Raw genomic sequence first — 16,891 nt, forward strand, 5'->3', positions numbered from 1 at the left:
AGGCTCTCAAGGGTGGCACCATCTCCACTGTGATGGGAGTGTCCCTGGTTGTGGCCGTAGTGGCCTGTTTGACAGTGGCCGTTGTAGGTCCCCCGTGGTGGCTCAGATGGTATAGAGTCTGCTTGTGATGCAGGAGACCTGGGTTTGATCCCTGGGTCTGGATCCCCTGGAGAAGGGAATGGCAACCCACTCCAGTACTCTTGCCTGGAGAATCCCATGGACAGAGGAGCCTGGTGGGCTACAGTCCATAGGGTTGCAAAGAGTCAGACACAGAGTGACTCACATATTGTGGGTGCTTGCAGGTCTGTGGCTGTGGTTGGAGGACGCGGGTGGGACAGAGTGGAGTCTTTTCCAACAGACTACGTCAGATGACTAAGCCTGGAGCCGGAGAGATGAAAGAAAGTCTCCTGGGGGAGGCTTCAGCATTCTGGCACGTGGCTTTATGAGCAGCTGTCCTCACTGAAATGATGACGATGGTGACAGTGCCGATAACAGTGGCAGTAATAGTAATATGGAAAGAGCCGACTCGTTGGAAAAGACCCTGATGGGAGAGATTGAAGGCAGGAGGAGAAGGGGGACGGCAGAGGATGAGATGGCTGGATGGCATCACCGACTTGATGGACAGGAGTTTGAGCAAGCTCAGGGAGATAGTGAAGGACAGGGAAGCCTGGCGCGCTGAGGCCATGGGTCACAAAGAGGCGGACACGACTGATCGACTGAACGGCAACCACGGTAATACGGGAGAAGGAGCAGCAGCGTGCTTAACCCCCGTGGCCACCCCCGTCCCCAACACTGAGTGCTTTTGGTTTCTGTCGCCGTCGTTTTGCCACACTGCATGCCACTTGGGGTCTTAGTTCCCTGACCAGGGCTCAAACCTGTGCCCCCTGCAGTGGAAGCTTGGAGTCTTAGCCACCGGACCGTCGGGGAAGTCCCATAACATTGACTGCCAGTAGTCCAATGAGAGATGAGTGGCTTAAAGTCAGAGAGGTGGATTGACTCCCCCAAGGCCATACAGCCAGGAAGCCGTGGGGGTAGGATTCAAGGCCTTCTGCTCCAAAGCTTGTGCTTTTGGCCACTGAGTCGTGGTCCTCCCTTAACAGGGCCTGCTCTGGGCCGTCTCCACTGTGACGGCTCCTGGCGCGGATGCAGAGCCCAGAATTCAGGTATCAGTTGGGTGTAGGGACCCCGGGATGGGGAAGTGAGCGAGCTATAACTCTTTGGGTTGGAAGGCTCTGGGGCAGGGACTGCGATAGTGTCTCCAGGGGATTTTTTTTTTTTTTTTTTTTTACGGATGAGGTGGCTTTCCCAGTTTCCTGTTCTTGGCCCGATTCAAGAGAAGGGAATGAGAAGAGTAAGCCAGGAAATTTTCTCTCTGGGTTTCACAACTCCCTGGAGCTTTTGCAGTGTGTCGGTGATACAGCACTTTGCCGGTGGAATCCTCAGTGAATCTCTGCTCTGCTTTGCTTAACTCGTTCAGGCCCTGGCCTGCCCTCCCAGCCCTGTTTGTCACCCAGTCCCCTCCTGGCACTTTGTTCCACTTCTTTGTTCCACTCACGCCCCAAGCTTGTCTAGCAGCTACCTTCCATCCTGCCCAGGGCTCCTCTTAGAGTGCCCTTCCCTCCTGTCTGCATATGAGCACACCTGGGGCCCCTCCCTTTAAAATTTTGCCTACAGGCAGTAGCCTGCTGAGTTCCCAAGTGGAAAGTGCAGTGGCAGGGAGTGGTGGCTGGGTACCCGTCTGTTGTCGCGTGTGTATTTTCTCAGGGAGGTAGGACCTGCCGTAGTGAGCCAGCCTGCCCACTGGCTAAAGTCTGCTTTGGCCGCAAGGCTGTGCCACCTTGGGCAAGTTCCTTTACCTCTCTGTGCCTTGGTCGCTTCCTCTGCAAAATGGGAGCAATAGTACCCACTCCAGAGGGTTGGGGATGAAGATGAAATAACGTGCTCTGTGGATTCAGTCTTCCTGATGACTCTGAGAAGTAGGTATTATTGTCCTTGCCATGTGGAGGAGGAAGCTGAGTTTTCTTCCTGTTCGCTTTGGAACGAACCCTTCTCCCTTTTCTGAAAACATCTTGCCGTTTACGTGTATGTCTTTGATGGCACTTAGGGCTTTTAAAATCCTTTAGCCACTTGTGTATCTACCTGCCCTACCTGCTGCACAAAGTTCTAAACTTCTTGAGAGCAGGATACAAATGTGGATGTTTCTGGTTCACTCCTGTTACAAAGTGAGGTTTAGTAAATGTGTTGCCTGGAGAATCCCATGGGCAGAGGAGCCTGGCGGGCAACCGTCAGGATGGGACTGAAGCGACACACATATGAATGAATGGGCAGGTGGGCAGGTTTTCAGAGTCACTAGGTATCCGTGGCGGGAGTGGGGCCAGAGAGAAAAGCTGCTATGACAGCGGATCAAAACTGGGGCAGTTAAGCTTCTCGGGGACATTGATGAGCTCTGTTGTCGTGACTGGGAGTGGGCAGAGGATGCTGCTGGCTTCTGGTGGGTAGAGGCCAGGGATGCTGCCAGACATCCCACAATGCACAGGGCAGCTCCACAATAGGGAATTAAAATGGTTCCAAATGTCACTAGGGTGGAGGTGAGGAACCTTGGGTTAAGGGAGCAGATTAATCTAGTTGTAAGCAAGACGGCAACAGGAAAAGACATTGCATTAATTTTTTTCTTTAACGAGAAAAAAATGCAAACAAATTCCTTCTAGATGTGTCCTCTTACCGAGGTAATGAAGTGAGTGAGGGAGGGTTTATGTATATTTATTAATTTGTTTTTAAGATTGTTAGGTTTAAGGACAGCATATGTCAGGAGAGCAGACGGCTGGGAGCCAAAGAATTGATGCTTTTGAGCTGTGGTGCTGGAGAAGGCTTTTGAAAGTCCCTTGGACAGCAAGGAGATCAAACCAGTCAACCCTAAAGGGAATCAATCCTGAATATTCATCGGATGGACTGATGCTGAAGCTCCGATACTCTGGCCACCTGATGCAAAGAGCTGACTCATTGGAAAAGAACTTGATGTTGGGAAAGATTGAAGGCGTGAGGTAAAGGGGATGACAGAGAATGAGATGGTTGGATGGCATCACCAACTCCATGTACATGAGTTTGAGGGAGCTCCGGGAGATAGTGAAGGACAGGGACACCTGGCATACTGCAGTCCATGGGGTCGCAAAGAGTCGGAGGTGACTTAGCAACTGAACAATAACAACAGTGCAAGGTGAAAACCTAACAGAGTTAAAATGATCCTGGGTCTTAGTCATCCCTTTTTTTTTTTTTTTTTAAAAGCCAGCTTTACTGAGATATATTAATAGTTCACATGTCATGTAATTTGCCCATTTAAAATGTATAATTTGGCAGCTTTTATTATAGTCACGGAGCTGTAGGTCCATCACCACTATCGATTTGGAACATCCCATCACTCCATTTGCCTATCTTTGTGTCCTTAAGAGCTGGTGGAGCGTGTGCCCGGCGGGATCACACATGGTGGCTGCATCCAGTTTGCAGTTTGCTGAGACTCATTCTGGTGCCTGCTCATGGCTTCCACAGGTGCTCACAAGTGCCTGCCACATGCCAGGACCTGCAGGTGAAGAAACAGGGAGTGGTACATCCAGGAACCAGACCTGGGACTGACAGTCTGGTGGGAGAGCGGGATGCAGAAGAAGTAACATAGAAAGTTAGTAGCATCAGGGACTTCCCTGGCGGTCCAGTGGTTAAGAATCCGTTTTCCGTTGCAGGGGATGTGAGTTCGATCCCTGGTTGGGGAACTAAGATCCTACACGCCAAGGGGCAACTACACCTGTGCACCTCAATGAAGATCCCTCATGTTGCAACTAAGACCTCATGCAGCAAAAAATAAGTCAAAAAATAAATATTAAAAAAAATTAGTAGCATTTGATGGAGCTATGTGAAATGCATTCAGTGTTTCTTGGCTTGTATCCAGGGTTTGGCAGACTTTTTCTGCGGCGGGCCAGGTTGTAAATATTGTAGGCTTTGCAATACAAGAGGCAACATCAAGCCACACCCTTGGCAAAAAGCAAACTGTCTTTTTTTTGTTTAACATTTAAAATTTTAAAATTGTGGAGTCCATTCCTAGTTTGGGGACTGTGCAGAAGCAGCAATCTGGGCAAATCTGGCCCATGCATTGCAGCTTGCCAGCCTGTGACCTACCTGGTAATTCATACGGTTTATCTCAGTCATACACTGTATATTATTGTTGTTTATTCGCCAAGTCATGTCCGACTCTTTTGCGACCCCACTCGTTGTAGCCGGCCAGGCTCCTCTGTCCATGGGATTTCCCAGGCCAGAATACTGGAGCAGGTTGCTATTTCCTTCTCCAGGGGATCTTCCCAACCCAGGGATCAAACCCATGTCTCCTACTTGGCAGGCGGATTATTTACCACTGAGCCACGTGGCAAGCCCACACTGTACATAATATATGCTATATTTTTGCATGTTCCGTAACGTATAAAATGTTGAATAACAGATGATGTCAACAAATAAATCATATCTAAAAGAAATGTAAGGACAGAGTTTGGTGAGTGCCTAAAGGAAACAGAGTTCAGTGAGGGGTTTGTTTGAACAGGGCTTCGGGGTTGGGCAGGCCTCCAGAGGAAGGGATGTTTCGTTGCAGAATCAAAGGATGCCTCTGAGTGGAAGTCAGGGCAGAGGAAACTGGGCATGCAGAGGCCCCAAGGCATTGGGTGGTCCAAGAACAGCAAGGAAGGGCGAGAGCCAGAGGCTGCCGTGAGGAGTTGTGGCCGGGGTGGAGTGGGATGGGGTTGTCGGCTGACGCTGTCCCCTCGGCTGTGGTGTGGAGGGTGGACTGGAGGCGGATCGGGCCGCCTGTTGGGAGGCTGGGGTGGCATAAACATTTGTCAGGTTTGGTTTACATGGAAGCAATCACATACCTTCTCATGGTGTGTCACTCTTTTCCTTTCTTATTGTATGATTTCAGGTTAGCTTTCAAAAGGGTTTCATATTTATCAAAAGGTCATGGGTTGGGAATTCCCTGGCAGCCCAGTGGTTAGGACTCCATGCTCTCACTGTTGGGGCCTGAGTTTGATCCTGGTTTGGGAACTATAGATCCCGCAAGCCATGTGGCACAGTGAGGGAAGAAAAAATAGTCTGTGGCTGTGTCTTATTGCAGCAAATCCATATCCAGTCATTTCACCTGCTTTTGTTTTTGTTTTAATGTGACTGCACATTGAAATTCCATATGTGGCCTGTGTTGTATTTCTGTGGGCTGTGCTGAGTTAGCTTTACTGAGATTTTAGTGACGTGTTGTGTCTGTGCTTCGTGACCCAGTCGTGTCTGACTCTGCGACCCCAGGACTGTAGCCCGCCAGGCTCCTCTGTCCATGGGGATGCTCCAGGCAAGAATGCTGGAGTGGGTTGTCATGCCCCACTCCAGGAGATCTTCCCAACCCAGGAATTGAACCCAGGTCTCCCACATTGCAGGCAGATTCTTTACCCACTGAGCCACCAGGGAAGCCCAAGAATACTGGAGTGGGTAGCCTGTCCCTTCTCTAGGGATCTTCCCGACTCAGGGATTGAACCGGGGTCTGCTGCGTTGCAGGCGGATTCTTTACCAGCTGAGCTCCCCAGTAAGTCCTTCATTGAGGTATTAGTGACATACAACATATGTAATTTGAAGCTGCGCTGCGTGACGATTTGATACATGTGTATATCGTGAAATGATTACTGCAGTGAGGTTAGTTACCACCTCTAGCCCCACCGTAATTACCTTTTTTGTCTTCATTTTGTGGTGATAATTGTTAAGACCTACTCTCTTGACCATTTTGAAGTATACAGTACCGTGTTATTAATTGTAGTCACTACCCTGGACATTAGATCCCCAGAACTTACTCATCTTACAACTGGAAGCATGACCTTTGACCAATATCTCCCCATTTCCCCCAGCGTCAGCCCCTGGCAACCGTCGTCTTCCCCATTTGAGTTCCGTTTTTTGGGTTCCACGTGTAAATGGACACAGAGCACTGTCTTTGTCTGACATTTCACTCAGCATGATGCCCTCAGGGCTCACCTGTGTTGTCATGAATGGCAGGATTTCCTTTATTTATGGTTGAGTGATATGTTACCGTGTGTGTGTACCGCATTGTCCTTACCCTTTCATCCATCGCTGGGCACTCGGCTCGTGTCCACGTCCTGGCTGGCGGTCGGTGAACGTGGGGCAGAGTGACTGCATTTTCTTTGAGTGTATTTCGTCATGCTTTAAGGACTGTATCCCCACAGGAGTCCCTGGGTCAGTGTTTATCTTCAGTGTCCTGATTCTCATTCTGTGTCTCTAGGTTGTCACGGGTACCCTGGGCCACCTTGTTTTCTGCCTGCAGAGCTTTCGAGCGATCAAGGGAAGCCGTGTTGGTCTTCGGGTCAGGCTATCCATGTTTTCTGTAGCTTAAGGAGTGCTTTCTAAGGGAATTCATTGTGTCATTGTTTGGAATAGTGAAAGGTTGGCAGTCACCCAAGTGGAGGGCAGTTGGGACCGTGCAGAGCGGATGGGCTTATGGGGAAGAGGAAGGAAGAGTAACTTTTTACTATTTGCCTATATATATATGTGTATATATATATGTGTGTGTATATGTATATATATCTTGGGGCTTCCCTGGTGGCTCAGACAGTGAAGAATCTGCCTGCAAGACAGGAGACCTGTGTTTGATCCCTGGGTTGGAAAGATCCCCTGGAGAAGGAAGTGGCTACCCACTCCAGTATTCTTGCCTGGAGAATTCTGTGGACAGAGGAGCCGGGTGAACTACAGTCCATGGTGTGTGTGTGTGTATACCCGCACACACATACACGCATTTATGAACTTAATTTGAGTCATGCATGACCTTTTAAAATGAACTTAAAAATGAGTCAATGTTTTCCATCATTCCCAGCTCCCCTCAGGGGGAGGCAAGGATGAGCCCATCCTTCAGGAAGGTGTCGGAAGTGCCCTGGGCCAGCAGAAGCCAGGGCATCGGGGAGCAGGTACCATGAGGCTGACCTTGACTCAGAGCAGGGCAGGGGCCAGGGCCTGCAGGAGGGCATGGAGGCGGGCAGGTGTGTCTCTTGCTGGGGGCCTCCCTGTCCAGCCCTTGTCCCCCTGCTGGCTCTGCTGTATGAGTGTCCTGTGGCCGCTGTAACGAATCACTGCAAACTTTTGGCTTAAAGCAGTACAGATTTATTCTCTTAGAGTTAGGAGGTCAGAGGCCAAAATGTGGTGCTGTGTTCCTTCAGGTGGCACTTGGAGAGAGCCCATTTCCTTGGGTTTTCTAGTGTCTTGAGGCCACTCGCCTGCGTTCATTGACTCCTGGTCCTGCATCACTTTGACCTTGGCTTTGGTCAACACATCTTCTCTGACTCCAGCCCCCCTGCCCCTCTCTTTACCCTTGTGATTTCCTTGTGAGTCCATGGGGCCCACCTGGATCATCTTGCATCGCAAGATCTTCAACTTAATCACATATGCAAGGTCCCTTTTGTCAAGTATGGTAATACCCTCACTCATTCTGGGATTGGGAGATGGGCATTTTGGTGGACTCTGGCCACCACAGTTCCTGGCACATTGTGGGGGCACAGAACATCTTTGTTGGATGAGAGAATTGTTTGGTGAGGCTGAAAGTGTGGAAGGGACAGAGCAAGAGGTGGACCCCTGGCAGTTAGACAGGAATAGCAGGGACATTTGTTGCCCACCTGCCGTATGCTCTGGTTCTTGCTTAACTGAGTGTGTGTTTGCATCATCTGATTTGTGTTCCCAGTTTACAGATGTGGAAACTGAGGCTTAGTTGCTTGCCCAGTGATGCATGGTGAGTAGCTGAAACTCTGTCTGCCTGATAAAGGGGTTGGAGAATACGGCCTCTAACCTTGGTAAGAGGCCAGGATTCTATTAAAACGGGATTTCTCAGCCTCAGCTCTACTGACATTTGAGGCCAAGTGATTCTCTGCTGGGAGGCTGTCCGGGGATTGTGGACTTTAGCAGTAGCCTTGACTTCCTCCTGCGAAATGCTCAGCCCCATTTCAGGAATGACACTGAAAATGCCTCCACACATTGTCAGGTGTCTCCTGGGGGATAACTTGCATCTGGTTCAGAACCACTATCTGAAAACGTAAAGCAGATGAAGACACATCAGATCCACAGTATCCGTGTCACTCAGTGAAAGTCAGAATCCCTCCGATGGCCTGTGAGTCCTGCGCGGTCTGTCCTTCCCCGTCTCCCACCTTCCTCCCTGACTGCATCTGTTGTTACTCTTGGATTATATTGGGCTCTGTCTTACTGCTCCCGAATGCCAGATGTGTTCCTACCTCCAGGCCTTTGCACTTGCTGTTTTTTCTACTTGGAGTGCTTTTCTCTCAGATTCTTTCCCCAAACTGCTTACTTCCTTGTTTCCTTCAAGCCCTCGCTCACCTGTACCTTGTCTGAGTCCTTTTGATCGTCATCATCACACGCAGACATTATATATGTATTTTGTATAATCTGTAGTGTGTGTGTGTATGTATCCCCTCTAGCTGATGCTCTATCTCCTATCATCAGTCTAGACTGTCAGTCCCAGGAGGGTAGGCCGTTTGTCCCTGCCGTTCACTGCAGGGCCCTCAGCCCTTGGACTGGTGCTCGCTGGATGGAGAGACGCTGTCTGTCCTGTTTGTCCCCAGACATGTTCCTGTGCCTGGCACACTTGTGACTCCTTAGCGGTCCCTGGAACCTGACCAGATGGAGGCCTGGGTGAAGCCCTGGCATCTGATCCGAGGAGTCTCGGCAAAGGGGTCAGGGCTGGATGGAGAGCGCAGGGACAAGTGTGTGCTTTATGGGGAAGGGCCCTGGAGAGGCCCCGAGGTGCTCGCTGAGCGGATTGGGGTCAAGGCAGGTCGGAGCAGGCCGCCTGAGGCTGACACTCAGACACCCGTGATGGGCAGGCATGGCTGTTTTCTTCTTGGCCCTGGAAGTGCTGTTTAGGCTGGAGCCTTAGTTTGGCATGTCTCTCCTGTCCCTTTCTCACCAAAGTGTCCAAATCTGCAGCCTGGGTGTGAGGATTCGGCAGGGATTTTGGGGCTCCCTCCTGGGCAGGGCCAGGGCTTTCCCAGGCGCTGGGGGTGAGGGCTGGCTGGTGCCCTGCCCCTCCCCCCAGGTCCCTGGGCTTTATTCTTAGCTCTGGTGAGTCAGAGCTGGGGGAGGGCTTCGGCTCTGCCCACAGCGTGATGCTGGCAAGGGCGCCTTCTCCACTGCTGTGTCGGGCGGCAGCCTCAGACCTTGCCCGGCTCTCTTCCAGGACCGCGTGGGGCGCTGGAGGCCCCCTGCTGTCCCTGTAAACAAGATTAATGTCCCAAAGCCCAGCAGGTCCCCTGACCTAACTCAGACCTCCCAGCTTTCTTCCTCTCAAGCTTCCCTTTTGCTCCAGAGCTGCTCCTTTGCCGGGGATCTCTCACCCAGGACCGTTCTGCACATGGGCTTTATCCACGGCCTGTCGCCTCTCTCTCCATCCCTGCCCGTCCATGGTGGGCCCCGGTCCTTGGCTCGATCCTCCTGATCTCCTTCCTCCCTTTGCTGGGGAGCTGGCCTAGTCTCTAGGTTTGAATCCGGGCTCTGCCAGGTGCTGCCCAGGTCCCTTACAGCAATTCTTCTCACCTCCGTTTGCCTCTGTGTCCCTTCCTATAAGATGGAAATAATCAGAGCCTCCCTCACAGGGCGGTGCTGGTGATGGTGGAAGGGACTGATGCACATTGAACCCAGGGCGTGGCACTTGGCGTCTCAGTCAGGCTGCCATCTTATTACTGCTGTTACTGCTGTTGTTGGGCTGCGTGTCCACCCCCTGGGCTTGTACCCTGTATCGTGGCTGGTGGCACTGAGCCTGGAGCCTGTTCTGTAATCTCTCCATCCCAGCATCCCAGCCCCTGCTGCTGACGGGGCCCCTCCAGCAAGCCAAGTTCTCCCCTCCTACCCTCTGCTCACAGGGGATCCGAGCATTAATGCCATTATTAGTCCTGTTTTGTAGATGAGGGGCCAGGGCGAGAGAGATGAGCTAATTTTCTGAAGGCCGAGAGCCAAGTGGCAACTGGATTTAAACCCAGGCTCACCGGCTCCAGGGTCCCCACGCTTTGTAGCTGGCGCTGCCGTTCGTGTTCCTTTTATTTCCTTTCTCCTTTCTCCCCCTCCTCCTCTTACTTCTCCATTTCTGAAAGGGTGGACAGGCACTGGGGTCTCTTTCCCCCTCCTTGTACATGTTTCCCCCATCTCTGAGCGGCTGGCTGCTCCTGACCCTTCCCAGACCCTCATCCTGTTATTTTCTGTCCCGTCGCTTTCCCCCCTTCACAGGAAGCGTTGTCCCTTGTAATTATGTTTTGAATCGTGAGCTTGTATCTTCCATGGACTGTGAGTCTTAAGAGGGCAGGGTTGGTGCCTGATTGATCCCTGTGTCCCCACGCTGAGCCCAGAGCTTGGCACAGAGTAGCTAGTCAGTACATATTCTTGTATGATGGAGTAATTGAACAAGTGAATGAGTGGAACCTTGCACTTGTGTCTGTTGATTAGCCTCTTGGCCAAGAACTGAAACTGGAGCCTTTCGGACCATCTCACCCTTTTGATCATTCTACAATAGGAAGGTCCTGGAATTAAGTCTCATTTCACAGATAAAGAAACCCAGGCCTGGCAAGGCCACTGCATTAGTGTAGTGGGGGCAGTTTGCCCATTCTCCCCCGCCCCCACCAGGAGGGACGTTTGGCAATCTCTGAGACATTGTAATTGTCACAGCTGGCTGTATATGCCACCTTCGTTTCTTACTCTGTAAAATGGGTTTAATTATAATACCTGCCTCCCAGGGTGGTTTATGGGGATTCAGTCTAATGAGCGCTATTGGCCTCTACTGGGTGGAGGTCAGAAATGCTGCTCAACACCCTACAGTGCACGGGCCAGCCCCTTGAAACAAAGAATGTTCCAGCCCCAATTGTTAGTAGTGCTGAGCTCGAGAAGCCTTGTTTTGGGGCAGTCATCAGTGACCTGAAGGGGGCTAGAGCCCAGACCTTGAAGCACAGTTCTTAACCATCACCCTGCATGGCTCACATTGAGGGGACGAGCTGTAGAAGATTTCTGTGTCTGAGTCAGCACATTGGTTCTCTGTTTCGTACAGATGACCTTGGAATCCCCAAAGCCTGAGGACAGCATGGCCTTCCAGGCTGCCTCTGGGTTGGGGCCATTGGCCTTGCAAAGCCCTTAGCGTTCCAAGAGCCTGGCTGAGAGATGGTAGAGCCCAGAAGTTAAGAACTCAGGGTCAGACCGTGCGCGGGTTCAAATTCCCATGTTGCCTGTGTCTTCCTGGCTGTGTGACCCTGAGCCAGTTCTGTAAACTCTGTGAGCCTCACAGTTCTCCCCTGAAAAGGTGGCATTTTCACAGTCACGACTCTGCAGGGCTGCTGTGAGGTTTAAAGGGACTCACCCTTAGAAAGCTTCGTGTGCCCAGTAAGTCTTTGCGACCCTGTGGACTGCAGCCCACCAGGCTCCTCTGCCCATGGAATTTTCCAGGCAAGAATGGAGTGGGCTGCCATTTCCTCCTCCAGGGAATCTTCCCTACCCGGGATCGATCCTGCATCTCCTGCATTGGCAGACAGATTCTTTACCACTAGTACCACCTGGAAAGTCCACACACAGGGTCTGGCATGGCAACTGTGTCCTAATAGACTAGGCAGCCCCACAATATGTGCTTTTTCTTTATTCCCAGCTCAGCATTTGGAAATTTCTACATTCAATAAACTCCCGCTGCTGCTGTTTATTTAAAGTGTGAACTAGTTTTGTTTTTGTTATTTTTTAGAAGTAATACATGCAGAGTAAAAAAATTCAGACAGTACAAAGGAAATAAAACAAAAACTAGTAGTCACCTTCCTCTCACTAGCTTCAGCCCTACCCCCTGGAGATATTCACTTTCCATGTTAACAAAATGTTAGCTTTTGTTGTTCTTGTCTCCTGCTAAGAACATTTCCCTGCCTGGACAAGCATCTGCATCCTCTTCGATACTAATTTTAAATAGCAATAGGGGTACAGGCACATGACAGAGATTGCAAACAGTACATTTTCTGTGTACATAGACGCGTCTGCACTGAAATTCAGATCCTTGGCTATTCATGTTGCCTACAGGCTATAGGACTCAGCCTCAGTTTCTGTATCTGTAAGATGGGTTTAACTGTTCTCTAGGCCGTGTCTCCTACAGTTGTTTGTGATGTAAAGCACTTAGATCAGTCCTGGCACACGCTACTAAGAACCTTAACCAGCCCTCAGTCTTTCTGTTTCCATAGAAAGTAGAAGGCAGCACACGTGTCTTTGTTTGCTTCACGTCGTCACTCAGCTGTCATTTTGGCCCAGAGCCCTTTCCTGTCCACCTGGTATCAGAGGAGCATCCAGCGCCCACCGTGATCTTCTGTTTCCCTGACTCTTCATCAGGGCGTTTGCTGTCTAGGCATACACAGAGTTGTTTGTTTAGTAGCTACCTCTTGTAATAGTACGAAACTGAGAATGGAAACCTTATTTACCTCTGAAGGGTATTGGCACATAGGGATCTCATGATTAAGAATTGTCCATCGAGCCGTGGAAACCTGCTGGTTGTACATTATCGAGACAGTTGAATGGGAAAATGGCTGTTCAGGCCCCGGGGAACAGCGTGGTCCTGGTAGGTCCTCGTTACTGGACAGCATCAGAGCGACTGCGCTCCCTGATGCTGGTGACACTGAGCAGCAGTTCAGGTTCACAGTCATACCCCCCGCCTGCTGTCTGCCCATCCTCCTCTCGGCAGCTTCCGTCCTGTCCTCAGGTCGGCTAGCTGGGTCCTAGGCAGGGCTGTTTGTGTTGTCTCATCAGACCCAAACAACAACAACAACTACTACTACTACTCAGGCCCCAGCCAAGTGTCTGTGAAGCTGTGTCGGCCAGGCTGGGGCTATAAGGGTAGCACCGCAGAGACCCTGGGCTCTAGCAGAGGGGACAACTGGTACCCAGGCACTCCTGGGACAAGCACAGCTGAGCTGAAAGGGCCGGTCAGCATCCCAGCAGATGGTGTGAGGTCTTGCTTGAAGCTGGCAGGACTGTGATGGCTTCTGAATCTGACCCAGCTAAGGGGAGCGATGGTGTCCCTGGACATCCATAGAGTATTTGGGATGGACCAGAATAAACCCAAGGGCGTGGTCGGCACAACGGTGGCTTCCCCACAGATGGCTATAACAAATCCCCTGAACCTGTGACTGCGTTACAGTTACGTGGCCAAAGGAATGAAGGTGGAACTAGGGTTGCTCATCAGCTAACCTTGAAAACGTGCCATCGTCTTGGGTTATCTGGTGGGCCCAGGGTAATCACCAGGGTCCTTATAAAGTGGAGGAGGGAGACAGAGGAGAGAACCGGAGAGATGGCAGCCTGAGGAGGACCTGACCTGACGCTGCCGGCTGTGAACAAGGAAGAATGGGCCGTCAGCAAGGAGTGTGGGCGGCTTCCAGGAGCTGGGAAAGGTGAGGGAATGCATCCTCCCTGAGAGTCTGCAGAAGGAATTCAGGTCTGACAGCATCTTGACTTTAGCCTGGTCAGACCCATTTCAGACTTCTGACCTGTAGAACTATGGGATGAAAAAAAAAATCAGTGTTGTTTCAAACCATGATGTTTATGGTATAAATAAATTTGCGTCAGCAGCTGTAGGACGCTGTTACAGGTAATTGGTTCTGAACTTGGTGGTCTTTGGATACGTTCACATCTTCTTCTTGGCCTACATACCCCGTGGGTAAAGGCATGTGCTCCAGAAAATCCTGTTAAAATTCTTACATTGCCCATCACTGGGAGTCATTGTCAGGGATGGGGTGACTCGGTAGTCAAGCTTCCTAGGTTTGAGCCCCAGCCTCATCCCTTACAAACTGTGTGATCTCAGGCAAATTATTTAACTTCTCTGTGTCACAGTTTCCTCTTTTACCAAATGGGGATCAAAACAGAACCTGCCTTCCGTGTAATCATTAAGAAGAAATGAGTTTATTCACATGAAGTGCAGGGAAGCAGTGCCTGGCATATAGTTAGTGCTCAGTTAAAGCTAGGGGGTATTATTATAAATACTTTGTCATATTGAGTATAATGCTATAAACTTCATTTATTTTTATTACTGATGTAAGAATTAAGGTTAGTGACAACAGCTCTTTATCAAGTGTTAATATATGACACTGAGCCCTGGACCTATAGCTATAGGAGATAAGTATTCTTAGCCATCCTATCTTTTTGCCTTTTCATACCATTCATGGAGTTCTCAAGGCAAGAATACTGAACTGGTTTGCGATTCCCTTCTCCAGTGGACCACGTTTTGTCAGAACTTTCCGCCATGACCCGTCTGTTTTAGGTGGCCCTGCTGGCTCATGGTTTCATTGAATTAGACAAGGCTGTGGCCCATGTGATCAGTCTGATTAGTTCCCTGTGATTGTGGTTTTCATTCCGTCTGCCCTCTGATGGATGAGGATAAGAGGCTTATGGAAGCTTCCTGATGGGAGAGACTGACTTAAGGGGAAACTCAGTTACAAATTGGGAAACGAGTGCGTCAAGGCTGTATATTGTCAACCTGCTTATGTAACTTACATGCAGAGTACATCATGCAAAATGCCAGGTTGGATGAAGCACAAGCTGGAGTCAAGATTGCTGAGAGAAATATCAGTAACCTCAGATATGCAGATACCACCGCTCTTATGGCAGAAAGCGAAGAAGAACTAGAGAGCCTTTTGATGAAAGTGAAAGAGGAGAGTGAAGAAGCTGGCTAAAAACTCAACATTCAGAAAACTAAGATCGTGGCATCCAGTCCCATCACTTCATGGCAAATAGATGGGGAAACAATGAAAGCAGTGAAAGACTTTATTTTGGGGGGCTCCCAAATCACTACAGATGGTGACTGCAGCCATGAAATTAAAAGATGCTTGCTCCTTGGAAGAAAAGCTATGACCAACCTAGATGGCATAATAAAAAGCAGAGCATTACTTTGCCAACAAAGGTCCGTCTAGTCAAAGCTAGGGTTTTTCCAGTAGTCATATATGGATGTGAGAATTGGACCATAAAGAAAGCTGAGCACCGAAGAACTGATGCTTTAGAACTGTGGTATTGAAGAAGACTCTTGAGAGTCCCTTGGATTGCAAGGAGATCCAAGCAGTCGATCCTAAAGGAAATCAGTCCTGAATATTCACTGGAAGGACTGATGCTTAAGCTCCAATCCTTTGGCCACCTGATGCAAAGAGCTGAATCATTGGAAAAGACCCTGATTCTAGGAAAGATTGAAAGCAAGAGGAGAAGGGGATGGCAGGGGAATGAGGTGGTTGGATGGCAACTCGACGGACATGAGTTTGAGTAAACCCAGGGGGTTGGTGATGTACAGGGAAGCCTGGCTTCCCTGCAGTCCTTGGGGTCACAGTCCCAAGGACTGTGCTGCAGTCCTTGGGGTCAGAAAGAGTCGGACATGACTTAGTGACTGAACTGAACTGATTCTTAGCCGTAGTCATAAGTGAGGCTTCAGTTCAATTCAGTTCAGTTGCTCAGTCGTGTCCGACTCTTTGCGACCCCATGAATCGCAGCACACTAGGCCTCCCTGTCCATCACCAACTCCCGGAGTTCACTCAAACTCGAGTCCATCGAGTCAGTGATGCCATCCAGCCATCTCATCCTCTGTCGTCCCCTTCTCCTTCTGCCCCCAATTCCTCCCAGCATCAGAGTCTTTTCCAATGAGTCAACTCTTTGCATGAGGTGGCCAAAGTACTGGAGTTTCAGCTTTAGCATCGTTGCCTCCAAAGAAATCCCAGGGCTGATCTCCTTCAGAATGGATTGGTTGGATCTCCTTGCAGTCCAAGGGGCTCTCAAGAGTCTTCTCCAACACCACAGTTCAAAAGCATCAACTCTTCGGTGCTCAGCTTTCTTCACAGTCCAACTCTCACATCCATACATGACCACAGGAAAAACCATAGCTTTGACTAGATGGACCTTTGTTGGCAAAGTAATGTCTCTGCTTTTGAAGATGCTATCTAGGTTGGTCATAACTTTTCTTCCAAGGAGTAAGTGTCTTTTAACTTCATGGCTGCAGTCAGCATCTGCAGTGATTTTGGAGCCCACAACAATAAAGTGAGGCTTAGAGAGGTTAAATAACTTGTCTAAGGTCACACAGCAGAGAAGAAAATTGGACCTGTAAGAAAAGGGACAAGGGGACAGATAGTTTTGAGGGGAAAGGAGGACGGGTGATGAGAAAAGAGAATAGGAACAAGAGTGAATTCCAAAATTTCAGCTGAAGAGCTTATAAATAATAGTAATAATCAATATTTATTAGGGCTTTTTATGATTCCCCATGAAGGAGATGATAGTACCTCCATTTTGCTGGTGGGCTTTTTGAGCCTGAGAGAAGAACAGCAACCTACCCAGCAGTATGCTACTAGTAACGGTGTATCTGTGGCCTAAATTCGCTTGTGTCAAATTCTGAATTGTATTGTTGAATAAAAGTTGATGCAGTGGATCAGAACTTGTATTACTAGGACAGTTTGTGTTTTTAGGTGAGAGTAAATTTATTTCGAACTTGTGTAACTGTTGAATTTATTGGAGAGATTCACTGGGAGGGTGTGCTGCAGGTGATGCTTGATCCAGCAGCCTACAAAACGCCAAGCTCCAATTTCTTTCATCTCTGCCTTGCATGACATCAGCTTCATTTTCACACGTGCCCTAGTGGTGCCACCCCTTCCCTCCACTCCCGACTCTTGGTGCTTTCCTTACGAATGGCTGTTGTTCAGTTGCTCAGTCTTGTCTGACTCTTTGTGATCCCATGGACTGCAGCACGCTAGGCTTACCGGTCCTTCACCATCTCCCGGAGCTTGCTCAGACTCATGCCCATGGAGTCAGTGATGGCTCAATATAAAATGGCTAAGACGCCTGTAAA

General features: G+C 49.7%; 1 protein-coding gene across 5 annotated transcripts in view; it reads left to right on the forward strand.

Annotated features, from left to right (window-relative positions):
• The window catches only part of ABCC1 (ATP binding cassette subfamily C member 1), a 155,489-nt gene that overhangs the window by 21,311 nt on the left and 117,287 nt on the right, over positions 1-16,891 (forward strand). The window contains exon 2 of one of the 5 annotated variants that reach the window (XM_060406312.1): positions 2,780-3,041. The exons of the other annotated variants lie outside the window; for them this stretch is intronic. The gene's annotated coding sequence lies outside the window, so the exon portion shown is untranslated. The remainder of the gene's footprint in view (positions 1-2,779; positions 3,042-16,891) is intronic. 5 annotated transcript variants of the gene reach the window in all.

This window comes from Ovis aries, chromosome 24, assembly GCF_016772045.2.
Source record: "Ovis aries strain OAR_USU_Benz2616 breed Rambouillet chromosome 24, ARS-UI_Ramb_v3.0, whole genome shotgun sequence".
Lineage (NCBI taxonomy): Eukaryota > Metazoa > Chordata > Mammalia > Artiodactyla > Bovidae > Ovis > Ovis aries.